Genomic DNA, 22645 nt, shown 5'->3' with positions numbered 1-22645 from the left:
CAAAAGTTTTAGATTCAGTCCTTGACTTCCAGAAGCTTACCTAAACAAGGAGAATCATCAAGTAAAACAAATTAAGTGCTAAACTGTAGGATACACAAATAAAGGTTTAGGATATGTGAGAAGAATGATAGTAAAACTACCAGGCAAATAATTCCCAGAGCAACAGGATTCCCGACAATTCCATCTCCTTTCCATTCTCCTAGTTTCTGTGTCAGGCAGCACCATATCATGTTTGTTTTAGAGAGTGTCTGCTGGTTTCACATCCACTTGCTGCTGTTATTTCTAATACCTAAAACATGAGCATCTTGAAACCAAAAAGACTTACTTTTGTTTGATTCCATTGTGGCAGATTGGGGGTTTAGAATTTATTTTATTTATTTATAAATTTTAATTTAGAAATTTTGGAGAAAAATAGTTTTTCAACAAACACTGAAGCCCCTTGAGAATAAGTTCTAGAAGAAATTAAGGTGGCCACAGAGTGTGTATTCAGCTACTTGGAGACACGGCATATTAACAGACACCAGAGACTAATGAAAAATATTGTCTAATCTGGCCGAGGCTAGAATGGATTCAAATTGGTGGAAGATATATTACATACATTCAAAATGTTGAAAAGAAAATTCAGTCCACAAAGAGAAAATGCTTGTTGGGCCTTATAAACCCTGTTTCTGGAAATTAAAAAAAAAGTGTGACTCAAGTGTGATTCATAATATAGGTCTGTCTGTACATACAACTCTTCACAGCAATGTGTTTTTAAAGGAAGCCAGAGACTCTGTATTTCTAAGATAACTTTTTTAGCATTACACAGGCACGATTACAAAAATATGAAAACTCAAGGTCATCATTTCAATTAGGATATGATATTTAATTGAGAAACTCTGAAACACCAAAGATGTCCTTGTACTGAGCTGATTATAGCCAAAAGGATTGGCTAATTTAGCTAGTGGTTCTTTGTAAGTGTATATATCTGTGTGTGTCAACTTTTGATCATTTTGAACCTCTGAATATAATAATTCAACAATGGGATTTCATTTTAAACAATAGCAGGTATTCAGCTAATGGGTTCTTTTTTAAAATAGTGTGAAATTACAAAAGATAATATTCAGCATTCATAATTTTATGTGATAGATTCTAGAACAGCATCAGTTTATCTGACCTCTTCTGATGAAGATTAAAAAGGTATTCCAAAAAAAAAAAGTTTAGCTATATTTAGTATAATTATCAAGGTTATTGTATTATTTTGATCTGCTAATGTTGAGAGTTGTTGGAACTCCTATGTAAATTGTTGCTCTTTTCCAATAAATTATTGCAAAAAATCATTGCACAAATTTTAATTATATGGATATTTTGAGAGGATCAGTTTAACAAGGAGCTAGAAATTGTGGGTAGACAATCGTCAGCTTCATTTGAGGCAATGATCTGGGAACAAAACTTTCATAGGAAGTTAAAATTTCTCAAGAGACATGGAAAGGTCTCCTAGTTTGCCTATATTAAATAAAATTGTTCTGGAAGGAAGCTGAAGATAAGGAAGCAACTTTTAATGCCAGGAAACAGGAACTAAGCTAGGCGTCGAGGCACTAGTTCATATTTGGGAAAGACTAGGACTTTTGAAGTCTTATTCCTGTTAAGACAGATCTTAAGGAAAAGGGTAAACATATCCTCTAAGAAATTTCTGCCCTCAACTAAAGTTGGTTCAATTCAGTTACTACATGCACTATGTTTTTCCCTTTTAATATGCGATAATTACAGCCAGAATATATGTAACCACATGAGAATTAAACCCTGTTACCCAAAATACCCCTTTCTGTTTGGGGGAGCAAAGGGCAAAGGCCTTTGGTAAAGTAATCATCATTCTATTTTAGTTTGTGAATTTTAGTCATAGTAAATCCCTACCTAGTTATCCAGAAAGTGAGGTAGGGGGGAAAAAAGGGTGGAGAGTGGAACTGTCTTCTTAAAAGAGAAGTAAATCTAACAGAAAAAAAACTTATGGTTACCAAGGGGGAAAGTGTGTGGAGGGATAATTTAGGAATTTGGGATTAATGGATCCACTCTACTATATATAAAATATATAAACAACAAACACTTACTGTATAGGACAAAGAAGTATATTCAATACCTCGTAATAACATATACTGAAAAAGAATCTGAAAAAGAATATACAAGTATAAATTCTTGTATATATGGAGAACATATAAATGAATACCTTGAATATATAAAACATATATATATTCATACATATATGTATAACTTTTCTAATGCCTGAAACCTAGTAAAGCAAATATAATTTAATTAAAAAAAAATGGGCAAGAAAGACAGAGACCATGGGGAGAATCCAGCTCTGACCTTCATTCAAGAGACCAGATGGGTTGCCCCAGGATCTGACTGCACCGCTGAGGCCACGCAGTGGAGACCCACAATCTGGCCCTGCTTTGCTCTGAGCTACAGCCTCAGCCCCAGGACCCTGCCTGCAGCCACTGTAGATGCAGATGGAGGAGCCCAGGAAGATTGGGCACTGCTATACATTCATTTTAGGAAAGGAAGAAAGAAAGAAAGAAAGAAAGAGAGAAAGAAAGAGAGAAAGAAAGAGAGAAAGAAAGAGAGAGAGAGAGAGAGAGAGAAAAGAAAGAGAGAGAGATAAAAAAAGGAAAGGACAGGAAAGGAAAGGAAAGGAAAAAAGATAGAAGAGAAGAGAAGAAAAGAGAAGAGAAACAAACCGGAGTTCCAGTAGTGGCTCAGGGGTTAATGAACCTGACTAGGAACCATAAGGATATGGGTTCGATCCCTGGCCTCACTCAGTCGGTTAAGGATCCAGCTTTGCCATGAGCTGTGGTGTTGCAGAGGTGGCTTGGAGGTCAGATCTCGAGTTGCTTTGGTTGTGGCATAGGCCAGCAGCTACAGCTCTGATTAGACCTGGCCTGGGAATCTCCATATGCTGTGCGTGTGGCCCTAAAAAGACCAAAAGAAGAAAAGAAAGAAAGAAAAATACTAAAAATAAATAAAAACTTAATTTAAAAAAAAAATTAAGGAGTTCCTATCATGGTTCAGCAGAAATGAATCTGACTGGCATCCATGAGGATGCAGGTTCTATCCCTGGCCTCACTCAGAGGATTAAAGATCCAGCATTGCCATGAGCTGTGGTGTAGGTCGCAGATGTGGCTCACATCCTGAATTGCTGTGGCTGTGGCATAGGCCTGTAGATGTAGCTCTAATTTACTCCCTAGACTGGGAACATTCATATGCCTGTGTGTGGCCCTAAAAAAACAATAAATAAATAAATAGATTAAATAAATAAAATGAAAATGAGAAAGAAGCCCAGGTGGAAGAGATGACTAAAACTGGCATAATCCATTTATAGATTATCCTAGCGTTGGAAGATCATGACCAGTAATAAGCACCAGTTACTCATTACTGAGGGCAGGGAATGTTTGGCAGAAGATGAAGACTGTGGTTCAGCCTGTGTTTTAGGTCTTCTTTACATTCCTCTCAAAACTGCATCTCCCAGTTGCCTGAGGCATACAAGAGACTTCTAGAGACCCAGCAGGACTTTAACGAGTGTACCTACAGGAAAGGTTGGCAAGCAGCTCTTTAAGGAATGAGCCTTAGAACTGAGCTCAGAAAATATACTCTAATCAGAGCCCCCAAGGAGTATCTCCACAGCCTTCAAGTTAAGAGATTTGTGGGTTAAGTCAAAGGAGACCTGAAATAGTTTAAGGTAGTTTGTGAAACAGTTTTGAATAGGGATGCAACAATTTATTTTATTTATTTTTTTGCTATGAAATGATGTGAAGAAAGCAGTATTGTCTAATGAACTATTACTAAAATGATCTGTGAAGAAACAGTTGTCTTATTATGAGGGGGACATGCCATAATTTTGTATTAGGTAGTGATAGAAGGTAAGCCTTGCCCCACCTTTAGGGACTAGCAGTCAGTTAGCTTCTAACTTGAGATGGTTGGACATTTAGATTCTTCTCCTTTATAAAAGGAGAAGGATTTGGAGTAGAATTGAAGTGGTGAGGGGAATGGACTGCCATCTAAACTAACAAAACTGTACGATGTGTCCCCTCAGAGAACACCTACCTATCTTCAGTGAAGGTGACCACATGGTCAATACTTGGTGAGATCTTGGACCTCATAAATCTGGAGAAATAGCTGAGAGTGAAAATAAGCCAGTCCTGTGGAAGGCAAGATCAAAAACAGAGGAAGCCTGCAGGAGATAAACTCACATCTGAAAATTAGACTGTCAGCCTCCATGGGCCAGTGGATTCCAGTGACTTTAAAAAGTCTTTTGCTCGGAGTTCCTTTTGTGGCTCAGTGTGTTACGATGCCAATATAGTATCTCTGAGGATGTGGATTTGATTCCTGGCTTTGCTCAGCTGCAAGCTGTGGTGTAGGTCACAGATGTGGCTTGAATCCCTCCCGAGTTGCCATGGCTGTGGTAGAAGCCTGCAACTACAACTTTGAATTGACATCTAGCCCAGGAACCTCCATATGCCACAGGTACAGTCCTAAAAAAAAAAAAAAAAAAAAAAGGCTTTTGCTCAAAAAGTCATCTTTTCAGAGAGAGATATCCTATTACCCTGTACAAGATAGCCACCACCAATTCCCGTCAACCTCTGAGTTTTACCCTGTTCTAATTATTCTTCCTGGCATTTTTTTCTACCTGACACATTATGTGGTGGAAGTTTAGGGAGTTGAAACTATCATACCCAAACCTCATCCCTCCATGTTTAGAACAAATTGAAAACAAAAACACAGGTAAAAGAAGATGAATTTCAAAATGTCCACTTTGTTGCCTGAACTTGGCCTCTGCTCACCAGTGCCATAGAAACACGGAGACAGGGTTTTGGGTGAAGGAGAAAAAATAGCTTTGTTGCTTTGGCAGGCAAAGTAGGGTCACAGCAGGCTAATGTCTTAAAGACTGTGCCCCACTTAGGAAAGATAGTGAGGTAGTTTTATAGTTTGGGGGTGTGAAAAATAGGGCCACAAATAAGAATCATTGTTTTCAAAGCTGGTGTTCAGTGGTCTGGTAGTCTTCTTTCCAGAATAAAGAATGCTTCATTAACATCTTCCATTTGTTGGGCATTTTAGTTCTGTAGAAGAACTCAGAGATATTACTTATATTCCTTGAGGAGGGACCAGAACCCTGCCCCAAAGCTGCACTTATTTCTCTTGACTGCTCCTCTTCAGTCTCTGCATCCACTCACTTCACTGATTAGCAACTGTTTTAACCAGGCTTTGGAACTCAGGGAAGGTCATGAAGGCTGAAGTTTATTCCTTAAAAACAAGAAATGGGAGGTACAGAAAGGCTCATGTGCCCAGGAGCCTGTAGGGCCCTGCTTGATTTCAACTTCATGCTGATAAAGCCAATATTGGGTTCTCTGCCCTCCCACAAACTGTAGGGCTGTTGGGCTTGGATCTGCTATGTAGCTTACCCACACATGGCTTTTGCACATGCTCTGCCATAGGGCAAGGAAAAGCGGGTATCCATTGTGGAGAGAGAGACCAGGAGGGTCTCCTGGGCTTAAGTCCATCCATGGGGACATGGGAGCAAGAGAAATGAGCTTACAGCTCCCAAAACTTTGTGTATTTGATTCTTTGTTGAAAACGTAAGCTCCAAGAAGTTCCCATGGTGGCTCAGTGGTAAAAATCCTGACTAGAATCGATGAGGATTTGGGTTTGATCCCTGGCCTCACTCAGTGTGTTAAAGATCCAGCATTGCCATGAGCTGTGGTGTAGTTTACAGATGCAGCTCAGATCCTGAATTGCTGTGGATGTGATGTAGGCTGGCAGCTGTAATTCCTATTGGATCCCTTGCCAGAGAACTCCCATATGCTGCAGATGTGGCCCTAAAAAGAAAAAATAAATAAATAAACTCCATTAAGAAAGCCTTTTTTTGTGAACAAATGAATCCCCAGTGTCTAGAACTGTGTCTGGCATTTGTTATGTATTTAATCAATTTTAGTGGAATTAATAAATTCCCTAGGGAGATTGAAATTAATTTCAGCCAAGGGGCAGTGAAGACCTCAGATGACAGGAAAATATGAATTTGAGTTAATTAGGAAATAGTCAGAAAAGACAGTGGACATGGTGATGAGCTCCCCCAGATCCTCTCCCCAGGAAAGAATTGCCACCCCCCCAACCTTCTGACCCCCTCCCCATCAGCTGCAGAGCATGCTCTCCACTGACAACCTGCAGCCCTTAGCTCTTCAGGGTCTGCCTTAGACTTTCAGAATCACACTTTCCCCAATGTGGCTGACATTGAGACTGAGCAAAGTAGATGTCAAGGATCCTGGCCACTCAGAGCCAGGACAGGTCTCCTGGGGTGGACAGTAACTTCTCTGGAGCATCCCATTGGGATGGCTGAGATTTTGTTGGCTTGTACCATGGTCCAGCATTTCCCTCTGCCCCAGCCTCCTCCACCTCCTTTCCTCTTATAAATGTCTGTGCTTACATGACACTTATACATTCCTAATCTGGTTTTCTGCAACTGCTGCTGGAAAATGCAGTCTATGAAGCCGGGTCATTCTGCAGAGAAAGAAACAGGTCAGGGTGGACCTTGAAGAGTGATATCTTGGCATGGACACACTAACCTGGGACTGATGACCACCCATGGACAATGAGACCCTAGGAATTCATGGCACTCTCTAGGTGGGGGGAACTGTTGGAAGGGAGAATAGAAATAAGAAATAGCTAGAGAGAATCTGGAAGTTCCCATTATAGCTCAGCAGAAACAAACCCGACGAGTATCCTTGAGGACACAGGTTCAATCCCTGGCCTCAGTCAGTGGGTTAATGATCTGGCATTGCAGTGAGCTGTGGTATAGATTGCAGATGTGGCTTGGATCTCACATTGCTATGCCTGTGTTGTAGGCCAGAAGTTGTAGCTCAGATTCCAACCCTAGGCTGGGAATTTCCATATGCCATGGGTGTGGCCCTAAAAGACCAAAAAATATATATATAGAGAGAGAATCTGATAATATACCAATATTTAAGAATAGAAGGAGAATCAATAAGAGAATACAGTAATCCAGGAAGATAGGTTGGAAAAATATACATTGTATTTGGCACTTAAGTGACATTGCTATCCTTGAAAAGGGGAGAGATTTCGATTACTGCTTTGTGAAGTTAGTTAGCAAGAAAAGGGCATGGATAAAGGTAACCTTTATACTCAAGAACTTTGGAGGAAAGAAGAAATGGTTGCTATGGTGGGAGGAAATAGATAATAAGAGGTGTGTAGTGAAGAGAAGAAAAATAACAGCAAAAGGCAAACATGTCAGGGAGCAGAGACAGCAGGCAAGATTAAAAACAATCACTGCCAGAAGTGACATGTAGGAGAACAGGATGTTGGCTTTGAGAATTCAGGGGGAAAAAAAATATCCAAAAAAAAGCCTCTGCAGAATAGGCATAATCTGTTACAATTTATAGAAAGAACCCCTTTAGGAAACATGCACTGTTCTATACTATGGGTGATACCTAAGAGAGGCCTTTTTCCCTAAATGAGAAAAAAACCCTAACAGCTATTCAAATAGGGTCTCTTTTTTAATTTTTCTTCATTTATTTATATATTTTTTTCCACTGTACAGCATGGTAACCCAGTTATACTTACATATATACATTTTTTCTCACATTACTTGTTCCATTATAAGTGACTAGACAGAGTTCCCAGTGCTACACAGCAGGATCCCATTGCTAATCCATCCTGAAGGCAATATACTGCATCTATTTAGTCCAAGCTCCCAGTCCCTCCCACCCACTTCCCTTCCCACTGGCAAGTCTATTCTCTAAGTCCATGATTTTCTTTTCTGTGGAAATGTTCCTTTGTGCTTTATATTAGATACCAGATATGAGTGATATCATATGGTGTTTGTCTTACTCTTTCTGACTTACTTCACTCAGGATGAGAGTCTCTAGTTTCATCCATGTTGCTGCAAATGGCATTATGTCATTCTCTTTTATGGCTGAGTAGTATTCCATGGTGTATATATACACCACATCTTCCTAATCCAATCATCTGTCAATGGACATTTGGGTTGTTTCCAAGTCTTGGCTATTGTGAATAGTGCTGCAAGGAACATGTGAGTGCATGTGTCTTTTTTAAGGAGAATTTTGTCTGGATATATGCCCAAGAGTGGGATTTCTGGGTCATATGGTAGTTCTATGTATAGTTTCCTAAGGTACCTCCATAGGGTTCTCCATAGTGGTTATACCAACGTACATTCCCACCAACCATGCAGGAAGGTTCCCTTTTCTCCACACCCCCTCCAGCATTTGTTATTTGTGGACTTAGTAGTGATGGTCATTCTGACTGGTGTGAAGTGGTATCTCATGGTAGTTTTGATTTGCATTTTGGTCTCAATAAGCTGTGGAAAACTTAACAGGTTGCTGCCATCCTGGCACAGACACTAAGTTAACAAAAAGGGTATTTTGTGGAGAACTCAAAATGTGCTGGGAGGAAGACATCTCTGTATCACCTTTGAATGTCACAAGAAGCATTTATTCCTTGAATTTTTTATTTTCCTTTTTCTTCTTCTTCTTCTTCTTTTTTTTTCTTTTTCTTTCTTTCTTTTTTTTTTTTTTTTTTATTGTTTCTTTCTATAGCCCTACCTGTGGCACATGGAAGCTCCCAGGCTAGGTCGAACTGGAGCTTCAATTTCCAGCCTACTCCACAGCAACACTGGATCTGAACACATCTGCAACCTACACTGCAGCTTGTGGCAATTCCAAATCCATAACACACTGAGTGAGGGCAGAGATCCAACCCGCATCTTTACAGAAACTACATCAAGTCCTAAAGCCACATGGGAACTTCTTCTTTCTATTTTATGTCCACAGATTTTTGTTTTATTTTCATATTTAGTTTCATTTATCTAAAGTAGACAAATATAGAACAGTATGCAGTTTAAAGTTTTCATGTTTGGAGAACCTTTTACCACTTTAAGCTGATCAAACAACATAATTACATGTGTAATACCTAAAAACAACTCATTTATTTAACTTGGTATAGAAATGTTAGCCAAATATAGCAGATTTTTTTAATATCACCAGATGTGTAATTAATTTTAGTGTGGGGTGGATGGTAGGAAGAGGGAGACATACTTTAAACTCTTGGGGTTATTTGGTATTTGGTTTGTTTTTGTTTTGTTTTGTTTCAGTCACCATAATTATAGAAAAATAGAAATCTCTTTTTCTTCAAAAATCAGATTCTTTTAAAAGAGTTCTTTGTACTCTTCCCTCTGCTGCCCTAATACAACTGAAGTAGCTATTGTCTTAGATTGAATTCAAAAGAAGCACCTCCCCCCACCCCTAAGATTCCTCTTCCCCAGCTATTCAGTCAGAACTAACATAGGTACTGCTGGGAAGGAAATTTGCAGATGGAATTGAGGATACTAATCAGCTACATGTAAAAATAGAGAAATCACTGTGGAAGGGCTCAGTATAATCACTTAGGCCTTTAGGAGCATAAAGAGAAGAGTAGAGCCAGACAAATGCTCTAGGAGGCGAAGTTGACAGAGAGATGAGACAGAAAGATATGAAACATGGAAAGGACCTAATGCCTCACCACTAGCTTAGAAGATGAAAGGGCCCATGAGCCAAATAAAGCAGGAACCCACCCCAGTTTAGAACAAAGCCCGCTGGCAGCCTCAGGGGAACCTCAGTCCCACAATCACAAGGAACTAAAATCTGTCCTTAGTCTGAATGGACCTCTAACAGGATTCTTCCATAGAGTCTCAGAAAAGAATGCCACCAGGTTGAAATCTAGATTTTAGCCTTTTGAGACCAAGCCAGGAAACAAATGAGTGACACTCTTCCAAAATTCTGAACTGTGGAAACACTGAGGTAACATATGGGTATTGTTGAACCTGCGTGATATGTGGTAATTTGTTATAGCAGCAGGAGAAAATTAGTACAACTAATGACCAGTTAAATAGCATTGTGATTTTTAGTCACAATTTAGTCTTTCTTGTCCAATGTAACCAAAATCTCCATTCAGTACTTCTTGAATTCCATCTTAATTTGCCTAAATTTTATTATGCATCATAATGAATATAGGTCAATAGGTGTTGTCACTCCATAACATAAGAAAAACTCTGTGCAGTGCAAAAATATGAGTTTTTATCACTGATACCGTTGGAAGAATCATTGTAGTTAGGGCCCTCCCAGAACAAAGGGAAGGCAATGTGGCATAACCAGCATCTGTGCACACATACATAACTCTTCAGCCGCAAGACATAATCAGTATCCATGTGCAACTTTGTAACATAGACCATCCAACCAGTATTTACAGAATGTATGTTATCTTACAAGGGGGAAAAAGGGACCAAAGTTTAAAAGAAAAAATAGCGGAGGGTGTATAAGACAGCCCCCCTATGCATTTGGGGTTCAGCCTTTGGATATGAATCCACCAAGCCAGTGCTGGCATGGATAAAGGTTGCTTCCTTGCAAAAAGCCTGAGTGTCCAGTATCTCTGCACAAGAATCCTGAAACATTTCTTGGGGACTCATCTATTATTTGGAGACAGTGATTTCACCTCCCTTATTGTCAGGGTGTGAACCCTGGGGTGCCAGGAGAGGTGACCTTGCTTGGTGCCAGCAGACTGATTGATCCACTAGGGACTAGACTTCCTGCATGCTGGGGTGAGGGCCCCAGGAGCACAATGGAACCTGGAAAGGCCCAGAAACTAGCCAAGGAGTACTGCCCATCAGACTGGTAAGAACCCAGGTCCAGTTTGGTAAGCCTTCCCCTAGGAGGCAGAAGGGGAGCCTTATCACCTCCCAGAGGTGCCCAAATAGGCTCACAGGAGAGGAAACTGCGACTCTAAGGGGTAGGGTGGCAAGTTGGAGAAGTTGTGTGAATGTGAGCGAATAAGACAGACAACAGGAGAGTTCCAACTCAACCAAGGGAGTCCTGATCCACAGTTCCCTGGTGATCTTCATATGGCTTATGGTGATCCTCATATGGCTTCAGAGAGATCCTGATTTTGGGGTTTATACAGTTCTACCAGTTCTACCACAAGGAGAGAGGCTGAATACAGATGAAGAAATGATTTACTGCTTTTCTTTCCCTCATTGTGTGTGACTGTCATCTTTTAGGAGGAGGAAATGGGTGGCAAACAGAGTAAACATACCCCATTAGAGTGTATGATAAAAATTTCAAGAGGGGATATTCAGGAGATTATAGTATTAATTCACTCTCAGAAAACTCTGGGTGTTCCATTAGATAGATTGGCCTTATTTCAGGGTGGGTTGGCCCTCTGAGGGGTCACTAGATAAAGAACTAACTAGCAAAGTGTTTAGAGTCATTGTGGGGGACCCACGCCTCCCTGATCAATTCCCTTACATTGACTGCGAGCAAGACTACTCCTCTCTCAGCCACACTGGCTGAAAGCCTATCTGGAAGAGAACTGTAAAAGCATGATGGCCCAAATGATGGCTTCCTCAAAATGCTGATCAGAACCTGAGAAGTCCATTCTGACTGGGGATCCAGAGGAAGTTCCCCTGCCTAATGCACCACTGTATCCCCAACTACCACTGACACTCCCTGCACATACTGCAGCTGAAACCTTGCTAGAGGCCACCCACATCCCTGAAGCCACCCCTCCCACAAAGCTGCCCAATCATAGTCACTTCAGATCCACCAGTCTTAACTCCATATACTTCTGCTGGGAGATACCAGGAGGACCCTCTGGCAGTCCCCCTCTTCAGAGGTACCAAGGTGCTTTGCAAATGCCCCTGAGGGAAACTTGGGGGCCCCTCTACTATGATCAGGATGGTCATCTACAAGGGGGCATATGTACTTTCATATATCAGTCTTTTACCACCAGTGATCTCCTGAACTGGAAGAATCATACTCCCTTATTCACTGAGAAACCTCAGGCTATGATTGATCTAATGAAATCCATCATCCAGACCAACAAGCCCACCTGGATTGATTGCCACCAGCTACTCTTGACTCTGTTCAGCACTGAAGAGCACTGCCGAATTACTCAGGCCACTTTAAAATGGTTGGAGAAACATGCCCCAGCAGGGAAAATGAATGTGCAGGTTTATGCCCAGGACAAGTTCCCTGAGAATAATCCCCAATGGGACCTTAATGATGCCCAGGATTTCAAATGCTTGAGCACTACTAGGAGGCTTTTTTTAGTGGCATGAAAGAGGGAGGGAAAAGACTATGAACTTGAGCAAAACCTCAGAGGTGCTCCAGGAACCTGAAGAGAGCCCAAGCCAATTGTATGAGATGCTATATGAAGTATTCCACCTTTACACTCCTTTTGATTCAGATGCCACTGAAAATCAATGGATGGTTAAGGCAGCCTTTTTCAGACAGGCCCAGGGAAACATTCAACATAAGCTACAAAAGTTAGAGGGCTTCACTGGAATGAATGCCAGCCAACTGTTGGAGGTCTCAATGAAGTTATTTGTCAATCAAGACCAAGAGACATGAGAAGAAGCACAACAAAAAATGAAAAAGAAGCCAGTTCAGCTTGCCACCACCTTGGTGGATCGATGGGGACACCCACAGAGAGGTGCCCCACCAGGCCAGCCTGAGGTCAGATAAGAAACTGACAAGAGGAACCACCTCACCCAGAGATGAGATTGGGATAAAATCAATGAACTCATTCCAAAACCAGACAGATACCACCAAAAAAGAAAACTATCGCCCAATATCATTGATGAATATAGATGCAAAAATTCTCAACAAAATCTTAGCCAACCAAATCCAACAACATACCAAAAAAAATTATACACCATGACCAGGTTGGGTTCATCCCAGGTTCACAAGGATGGTTCAACATACGCAAATCAATCAGCATCATACACCACATTAACAAAAAAAAAGTCAAAAATCATATGATCATCTCAATAGTCACAGAAAAAGCATTTGACAAAGTCCAACATCCATTCATGATCAAGACCCTCGCCAAAGTGGGTATAGAGGGAACATTCCTGAATATAATCAAAGCCATTTATGATAAACCCACAGCAAATATAATCCTCAATGGGGAAAAACTGAAAGCCTTCTCACTCCAATCTGGAACAAGACAGGGATGCCCACTCTCACCACTGCTCTTCAACATAGTTTTGGAAGTCCTGGCCACAGCAATTAGACAAACAAAAGAAATAAAAGGCATCCATATAGGAAGAGAAGAGATCAAACTGTCACTGTATGCAGATGACATGATACTATACCTAGAAAACCCTAAGGACTCAACCCCAAAACTCCTTGAACTGATTAATAAATTCAGCAAAGTGGCAAGATATAAGATTAACATTCAGAAGTCAGTTGCATTTCTGTATACCAGCAATGAAACATTAGAAAAGGAATACAAAAATACGATATCTTTTAAAATCGCACCTCACAAAATCAAATACCTCAGAATACACATGACCAAGGAGGTAAAGGACCTATATGCCAAGAACTATAAAACTTTAATCAAAGAAATCAAAGAAGGTGTAAAGAAATGGAAAGATAGTCCATGTTCCTGGACTGGAAAAATTAATACTGTAAAAATGGCCATACTACCCAAAGCAATCTACAGATTCAATGCAATCCCTATCAAATTACCCATGACATTTTTCACAGAACTAGAACAAACAATCCAAACATTTATATGGAACCACAAAGACCCAGAATCGCCAAAGCAATCCTGAGAAACAAAAACCAAGCAGGAGGCATAACTCTCCCAGACTTCAAGAAATACTACAAAGCCACAGTCATCAAACAAGTGTGGTACTGGTATCAAAACAGACAGACAGACCAATGGAACAGAATAGAGAACCTAGAAATAAACCCTGACACCTATGGTCAATTAATCTTTGACAAGGGAGGCAAGAACATAAAATGGGAAAAAGAAAGTCTATTCAGCAAGCACTGCTGGGAAACCTGGACAGCTGCATGCAAAGCAATGAAACTAGAACACACCCTCACACCATGCACAACAATAAACTCAAAATGGCTGAAAGACTTAAATATACGGCAGGACACCATCAAACTCCTAGAAGAAAACATAGGCAAAACACTCTCTGACATCAACATCATGAATATTTTCTCAGGTCAGTCTCCCAAAGCAAGAGAAATTAGAGCAAAAATAAACCCATGGGACCTCATCAAACTGAAAAGCTTTTGCACAGCAAAGGAAACGCAAAGGAAACCCAAAGGAAAACAAAAAGACAACTTACAGAATGGGAGAAAACAGTTTCAAATGATGCAACTGACAAGGGCTTAATCTCTAGAATATATAAACAACTTATACAACCCAATAGCAAAAAAGCCAATCAATCAATGGAAAAATGGGCAAAAGACCTGAATAGACATTTCTCCAAAGAAGATATACAGATGGCCAGCAAACACATGAAAAAATGCTCAACATCGCTGATTATAAGAGAAATGCAAATCAAAACTACCATGAGATATCACCTCACACCAGTCAGAATGGCCATCATTAATAAATCCACAAATAACAAGTGCTGGAGGGGCTGTGGAGAAAAGGGAACCCTCCTGCACTGTTGGTGGGAATGTAAACTGGTACAGCCACTATGGAGAACAGTTTGGAGATACCCTAGAAATCTATACATAGAACTTCCCTATGACCCCACAATCCCACTCGTGGGCATATATCGGGACAAAACTCTACTTAAAAGAGACACGTGCACCCGCATGTTCATTGCAGCACTATTCACAATAGCCAGGACATGGAAACAACCCAAATGTCCATCGACAGATGATTGGATTTGGAAGATGTGGTATATATACACAATGGAATCCTACTCAGACATAAAAAAGAATGACATAATGCCATTTGCAACAACATGGATGGAACTAGAGACTCTCATACTGAGTGAAATGAGCCAGAAAGACAAAGACAAATACCATATGATATCACTTATAACTGGAATCTAATATCCAGCACAAATGAACATCTCCTCAGAAAAGAAAATCATGGACTTGGAGAAGAGACTTGTGGTTGCCTGATGGGAGGGGGAGGGAGTGGGAGGGATCGGGAGCTTGGGCTTATCAGACACAATTTAGAATAGATTTACAAGGAGATCCTGCTGAGTAGCATTGAGAACTTTGTCTAGATACTCATGTTGCAACAGAAGAAAGGCTGGGGGAAAAAATAAAATTGTAATGTATACATGTAAGGATAACCTGACCACCTTGCTGTACAGTGGGAAAAAAAAAAAAAATCAATGAACTTACTGCTGCCAGGAAGGCCACTGGAAGAACGAGTGCCCTCAGTGGTCAGAAATTACCCAGCTCCTTAGAGTTCCTGTCATGGCGCAGTGGAAAACGTATCCGACTAGGAACCATGAGGTTATGGGTTCGATCCCTGGCCTTGCTCAGTGGGTTAGGGATCCAGCGTTGCCATGAGCTGTGGTGTAGGTCGCAGACGCGGCTCAGATCCTGCGTTGCTGTGGCTCTGGCGTAGGCCAGGTAGCTACAGCTCCGATTAGACCCCTAGCCTGGGAATCTCCATATGCCGTGAAAGTGGCCCTAGAAAAAAAGACAAAAAAAAAAAAAAAAGAAATTACCCAGCTCCTGAACAGAGGGGTGGGTTATTCAAGGATGGTACCAATCAGTGCAGAGACCATATGAGGCCCCTGAAGACAATTTTGTTGGTCTGGCTGCCATGGAAACCTAAAAGGAAGACTAGGTCAGACAAGGCTCAATTCCGTTAAGTCCCCAGGAACCCATGGTCTGAATAACCATAGGGGGCTGGCTGATTGACTCTATGGCAGACAGTGGGGCAGAACATTCTCTGGTTACCCAACCCATGGGCCCCCTCTTGCAGAGACAAGCCACTATTGCGGGAGCCACTGGCAACCAAACCCGTCATCTTTTCTTCCTGCCTTGTTGATGCAATTTAGGTGGATATGAAGCCATTCCATGAATTCCTGTACCTCCCCAACTGTCCTGTGGCTTTGATGGGTCAGGACTTATTAGGAAATCTGCAGGCCCAGATAAGTTTCAACCCCCAAAGCCAAGCAGCCCTGACCCTATGGAAACCAGGAACAAAAATAATGACTCTCATGGTCCCCTGAGGAGAAGAGTGGCAACTGGAAAGATGACAAATGGCCCCCTGAGCATATAATCCATTACTGTGGTCCAGTCACCTGGGCAGGGACAGGTCTTATGGATACCATACTCCCATTTATATCTTAAACTGTATCATCAGGTTGCAGGCTGTTGTTGAAATTATAACTAAGGAAACTACGAAAGCCCTTAATATAGTAGCCAAGGAGCAAACCAAAATGTAAAATGCTATCTATCAAAACTGCCTAGCCTTAGACAACTTGCTGGCCTCTGAGGGAGGGTTTTATGAAAAATTTATCCTGAGTAACTGCTTCTTACAAATAGATGATGAAGAGAAGGTCGTAGAGGAAATCATAGCCTGAATGAGAAAAATCGCTCAAGTCCCAGTCTAAACCTAAAGAGGCTGGAACACCGAAAATTTATTTGGGGGATGGTTTTCAACTTTGGGGGGATTCAAAACCCTCATAGGTGTTCTGTTTTTAATCTGGGGGCTTCCCTGATCCTACCCTGTCTAGCCCCCCTAGTTATAAGGTCTGTCTCCAGCCTCATGGAGGCCATGGTTGAAAGAAAAACAGCCTCACATGTAATGATGATGTTATGAAAATATAAACCCCTAGACCAAGATGATGCTCTTTGACCCCAGAGGGGGGTCTGAGCATCAAAGAGGGGAATATGGTAAGGGCTGTCCCAGAAAAAAGGGAAGGCAATGTGGCATAACCAGCATCTGTGCACACATACATAACTCTTCAGCAGCAAGACATAATCAGAATCTATGTGCAACTTTGTAACATAGACCATCCAACCAGTATTTACAAAATGTGCATTATCTTATAAGGGGGACAAAGGGAACAAAATGTAAAAGGGAAAATAATGGAGAGTATATAAAACAGTGCCCTTCTGTGTTCAGGGCTCAGCCCTTGGTATGATTCTGATGATCCAGTGCCACAAGAATAAATGCTGCCTCCTGGTAAAAAGCCTCAGTGCCCTGTCTCTCTGTGTAAGAATACTACAACACCGTGATCTACAAATTGAAAATATTAAGTGATAAATATAAATATCAATCAAATGCACTCCACCATAATCTGCATGGGATTAATTATGAGTTTAATTAATCTGCATGGAATTAATTATGAGTTTATTAGGTTCACCTAGCATTACTTAAAATTTCTTGGAATCTGGAGCTCTAGTGTGCCTGAGCAGGTTAAGAACCAAACATAGTGTCCATGAAGATGCAGGTTTAATCCCTGACCTCACGCATTTGGGTTAAGTATCTGGTGTTTCCACAAACTGCAGCAGGTCACAGGTGCAGCTCAGATCTGGTGTTGCTGTGGCTATGATGTAGGCCTGCAGCTGGAGTTCTGATTCAACACTTGGCCCAGGAACTTCCATATGCTGTGAGTGTGGACATAAAAAGAAAAAAGAAAAATAAAATTTCTTGGAATCTGCTAAAACAATCCAACTTAAAATCTAAAGTATAACTTGAATTTTTAAAAAGGCAGAAATTGTTAATGAGAGTATAACATTTATAATTTAAGCAAAACTTGAATTTCTAAGGTTTTAAAACACTAAGAATTTTCTCACCTCTTGGCAACAGATTTGAAAACATTTTTCATGAACATGTTGAAACAGAAGCATTACAGCTTGAGAATGATGTGCGTAATTCCTACATTCTGAAAGCAAGGAGATGGCTCTACGGTAGTTCAGTTCATGCATGGATTTCCTGTCTACCTTCAGTTTTTGTTAATCTTCCAGTTCCTGATTCTAAATTTGGGATAGTACTAGACACAATAATCTCAAAAACATTCCATTAAAGTCCTAGTTGCTACTATGAGAGGAAAATACTTATATTATTTATTAGTCATCTTAAAATAAAAGAACAAATGATGTTCTTTTAGACTCCATCTCTTTGAAAGTATGTGACTGTCTGCTGGACCATTCTATCTTTAAATCAAGTCCCACTTTGGGTTTATTGGCAAAAAATTAACAAATGTCATCCTTCCACATTCTCTCATATTCCCCCTTTTTTTTTCTAATATTACAACTTGCCTCAGCTACATCTCTTCACTCATTGGGGAGGTAATAGCCCAGTGTTATTTTCACACTTAATTATTTAAGCTGTTTTTAGTTTGTTTTTTTGTTTTTGTTTTTGTTTTTGTTTTGAAGGTTGTGTTTATCTGTTGGACAAAACTAAGCACACAAGCCGAGAATGCAGGATCTCAAGTAACACTGAGAAAAATGCTCTGAGGTAAGGGAAGAGCTAGGATATATAGGAGTTTTGCAACAAAGGGCAGGTAGTTGGAACAAAATACTATTGTTAATAACAGAAAAACAGACATTTCAGTTTAAGGAATTTAGTGTTTTCTTTGTATGCAAAGTTCTGGGCTCACTGAAATCATTCCTTGGACAGGTGTCTCAGCCATCCAGGGCCAGTATTTTATGTTTTCTCATCCTGTTTTGAATGAATGTTAGTCACTCCAACAGGAGAGCATAATGACAACACTACCTGTAAATGCAACTCAACTCTATCTTCTTTGAGTTGTCAAAAAATTGTTAAGATGGTTATTTAAATGGGGGCAGCAAATAGACATCTGATGAAAATAGACATTCCTAATGAGCTTCAGATGAGCTGCCAGGGGAAGCACAGGATCCTATTATAAGATATTATATCTATTTGGATATAATGTGGATTTTCTAGAGTGAAGGGCAATAAGGACGTAATGAGAGCTGACATTGGCAGGGATTCAATTTTTAAAATAACTGATTTTCTTAACTGAATATTAAATAAAAAGATTCTGCCAATATGTCAAATCATAAAGTATATTTAAAAAATCCCCTTGTACATTTTTTTTTTCTTTTTTGTCTTTTTAGGGCTGCACCCATGGCATGTGGAGGTTCCCAGGCTAGGGGTTGAATCAGAGCTGTAGCTACTGACCTACACCAGAGCCACTCACAGCAACATGCGGTCTGAGCCACATCTGCTGCGTACACTACAGCTCACAGATTCTTTAACCCACTGAGCAAGGCCAGAGATCCAACCTCCTCCTCATGGATGCTAGTTGGATTCATTAACTGCTGAGCCATGATGGGAACTCCACCTTGTTTATTATTGGTCTTTATCTAGGAGTTATAGGGCCTTGATGCGGTGTGGATAATGGTGAAAAACTTGTGCCAGGTGATTGGCCATGATGGAAGATAATATAAGAAAATGAATGTATATACATATATATGTATGTATGTATGACTGGATCACTTTGCTGTGAAGTAGAAATCAGCACAAAATTGTGTATAAACTATATTTTAATTAAAAAAAAAAACTTGGTGTAGGAAACCCATTCCCACCTGGGTTTGAATATGTTCAACCACTTTAATGAGCTATATGATAATTGTCATTTTACTCAATCCTTCTGGGTCTCAGTTTTCTTGTATTTAAATGAGGATAGTGCCTACTGCTTAGGAGTGTTAAGAGGACTAAATAAGATGTAGTATATAAGGTAGATAGCATAATATGTGGTACATAGTGCCTGAGAAATTGTATTCTTCAACACTGTTGTTATTCTTACTATTGTCTGAAATTTGGCTTCTGTCTGCCAGTGCCAAATTGAAATGCAGAGACAGAGTTCTGGGTAAAGGAGAAAAAGATAGTTTTATTGCTTTGCCAGGCAAAGGGGGCTACAGCTGGCTAATGCCTTAAAGACTTTGTCTCCTTTGGAAGAGGTTAGGAGCTGGTTTTATAATTTGGAGGTTCAGGGCCGTGGATACAGATCAAGGTAGAGGCAAGCTTGCCTTGTCTTCCAAAGCTGGTGTTTAATGGCCCCGGGACTGGTTCTGGTGGTCCTCCTTTTTCCTGGAATGAAGAAGGCTTCATCTAGTAGTTCTTCCATTTGTTGGGCATTAGACTTCTGCAGAAAGGCTCAAATATATTGTTACGTATATTCCTTGAGGAGGAAACAGGACCCTGCCCTAAGGCTACACTATTGTTTCTTGACCGCTACTCTCTGGTCTCTGCATCCCCTCCCTTCCCTGATTAGCAATTGCACTTTGGGAGGGTCATGGAGGCTGAGACTTATTCCCTAAAAACAAGAAATGGAGGCCACAAAAAGACTGTGTGCCTAGGAGGCCCACAAGTCACTAGCTCGGTTACACTACTATCATCATGTTGTGATAGAAAGATAAGTGTTTTAGGAGCTGAGTCACTTTTGTTATCACTAGGGCAAATCCTTCAGCTACTTGGAATATAGTTTTTATTTCTAAAAATAATAAAACCTCAAAGTTATCTGTGCCATTTAAGTGGCATATTGTAACAGATGCTCAATAAATGTTAGTTTCATTTTTTTTTTCTCCTCTAGTATTTTTATCAGGGTCCATTATTTATGCCAGAGTGGTAGTTGGTGGTGCATTTTTTTCCTTTAGTAATGTCTTGGCATTTTTTACAATAGAAATCTTAGGACACAATTCTTAACCAGCTATGCTAACACTGGTAACTTATGCTACAATGGTAGATTTTGTGACACATAATTTGAGGGGTCATTTCATTCATTTCAGAAATTCTTCAATGTTGCTTTTATGTACTTGCCTTTGGGAATTTATACACTTTCTCCAAATAATTTTTGCCATTGGATAAGTTTTCTCCACTTACCCAACATCTCCTACTTTTCCAGCAACTTAAACATTCCTGTGAATAGCTAATTTGGATCTGTCAAAAAGGCAGACATTTCCCTCAAGTGTAGGAAAAAATGGGGTACAAAATGTAGGCCATGTCCCAGGTCTCAGGTAAATCCCTGGGATGGGCTACCAAGTGAGGATACTTGGCTTCACTCAGGAAAGAATTCAAGAGCAAGCCAGAGTAAAGTGAAAGAGGTTTATTTATAGAAATGCACACTGCACATAATGTGGGCCATCTCAGAACATAGATGAGAGGCACTGGGGTGTGTGGGGGGGATGAGTTTTAATGGGCTGGGTAATTTCATAGGCTAATGAGAGGATTACTCCAACTATCTTGGAGAAGGGATGGGGATTTCCAGGAATTGGGCCACCACCCACTTTTTGACCTTTATGGTTGGCCTTGGAACTGTCCTCATGCTCATAGGTGTGTCACTTAGCTGATGTATTACAGTGAGTGTATAATGAGCCTCATGGTCCACTGAAGGTGGAATCTTCCATTATCTTGGGCTTAGTAGTTTCCAAACAGTTTTTGTCATATCCTATTCATCTTTTTTTTTTTTTTTTTTTTTGTCTTTTTAGGGCCACAACTGTGGCATATGGAAGTTCCCAGGCTAGGGGTTGAATCAGAGCTGCAGCTGTTGGCCTACACCACAGCTCACAGCAATGCTGGATTATTAACCCACTGAGTAGGGCCAAGGATCAAACCATGTCCTCATGGATACTAGTCAGGTTTATTACCACTGAGCCACAACAAGAACTCCTCCTGTTCATCTTAATGGTTGTATCATTCTTTTAATGTTTGTGCCCTACCCCTTTCCTTCCTATCTCAAGTCTACACTTCTAAGTTTAGCTGGGTGGTCTAAGAATTAAACTGACCTGATTCAAATTAACAGGAGAAAGTCAAACAAATCTTAATAATATATATATACATGGGATAAACCCAGGAAACCTGAGCAACTCACCAAAATGGCCAAAGCTCTCACCTTAAATACTATCTTCAGTTAAAGACAAAAGAAGATGTGGGGAGTTCCCACTGTGACACATCAGAATAAAATCTGACTAGTATCCATGAGGATGTGGGTTCAATCCCTGGCCTCACTCAGTGGATTAAGGATCCAGCATTGCCAAGAGCTGTGATGTAGGTTGCAGACATGGCTTGGATCCTGTGTTGCTGTGGCTGTGGCCTGAGCCAGTAGCCATAGCTCCAATTCTACCCCTAACCTAGGAACTTCCATATGCCTCAGGTACAGCCCTGAGAACAAAGGAAAAAAAGAAAAGATGTGGATTGGGGAGAAAGAGTAAGTTATGTGAGGTGACCAGGAAAGCACAGTAAACAAGGATAAGGATGTTATGCAGTTAGGTCAGTACCTTCTCCACTGTTAAGAGCTCCTAGAGTTTTTCTCATCCATCTCTTCCTGGTCCATCAAGGAAGACACCTACACAAATGGAGATTTCCTGTATAAATGTAAATGTTTCTTACAAATTGGTAACTCCTACTCAGTTGTCAGAGTTTTTCCCAAGTTTCTTATAAAATAACTAGCTTAAAATAATGAATATTCCAGAGAGATATATGTAGGGTGCACAAATTCCTCCCATACAGACTCTAATCCTACATTTGTTTGACCTGTTTAATTCCAATGAACTTCAATCTCCATTGCGCACGTGCGCGCGCACACACACACACACACACACACACACACACACACACCCCTACATTATTTGGGTTAGTACTCATTCATTCTTTTTCTCCTGAAACCTAACTCTCCTACCACATTTCTCTTCTCCATTAATATCAGCAATCATCTGCCTGAGCCAGGAACCTGGAGTGCTTTATTTCCTTCACCACTATCCTTCCCATGTCAAATCAATGACTGGACATTGCAAGGCATTTATAAAAATTAGCTCCCAACCCTAGTCTCCCCTTTCTGTTACCTTTGCTACTGTCTAGAGGA

Source organism: Sus scrofa, chromosome 8 (assembly GCF_054392235.1).
Source record: "Sus scrofa isolate SSC_HxYL_T2T_F1_AM1 chromosome 8, Sscrofa_HxYL_maternal_Yorkshire_Landrace_v2.0, whole genome shotgun sequence".
Taxonomy (NCBI): Eukaryota; Metazoa; Chordata; class Mammalia; order Artiodactyla; family Suidae; genus Sus; species Sus scrofa.
Note: the sequence above shows the minus strand (reverse complement) of the source record.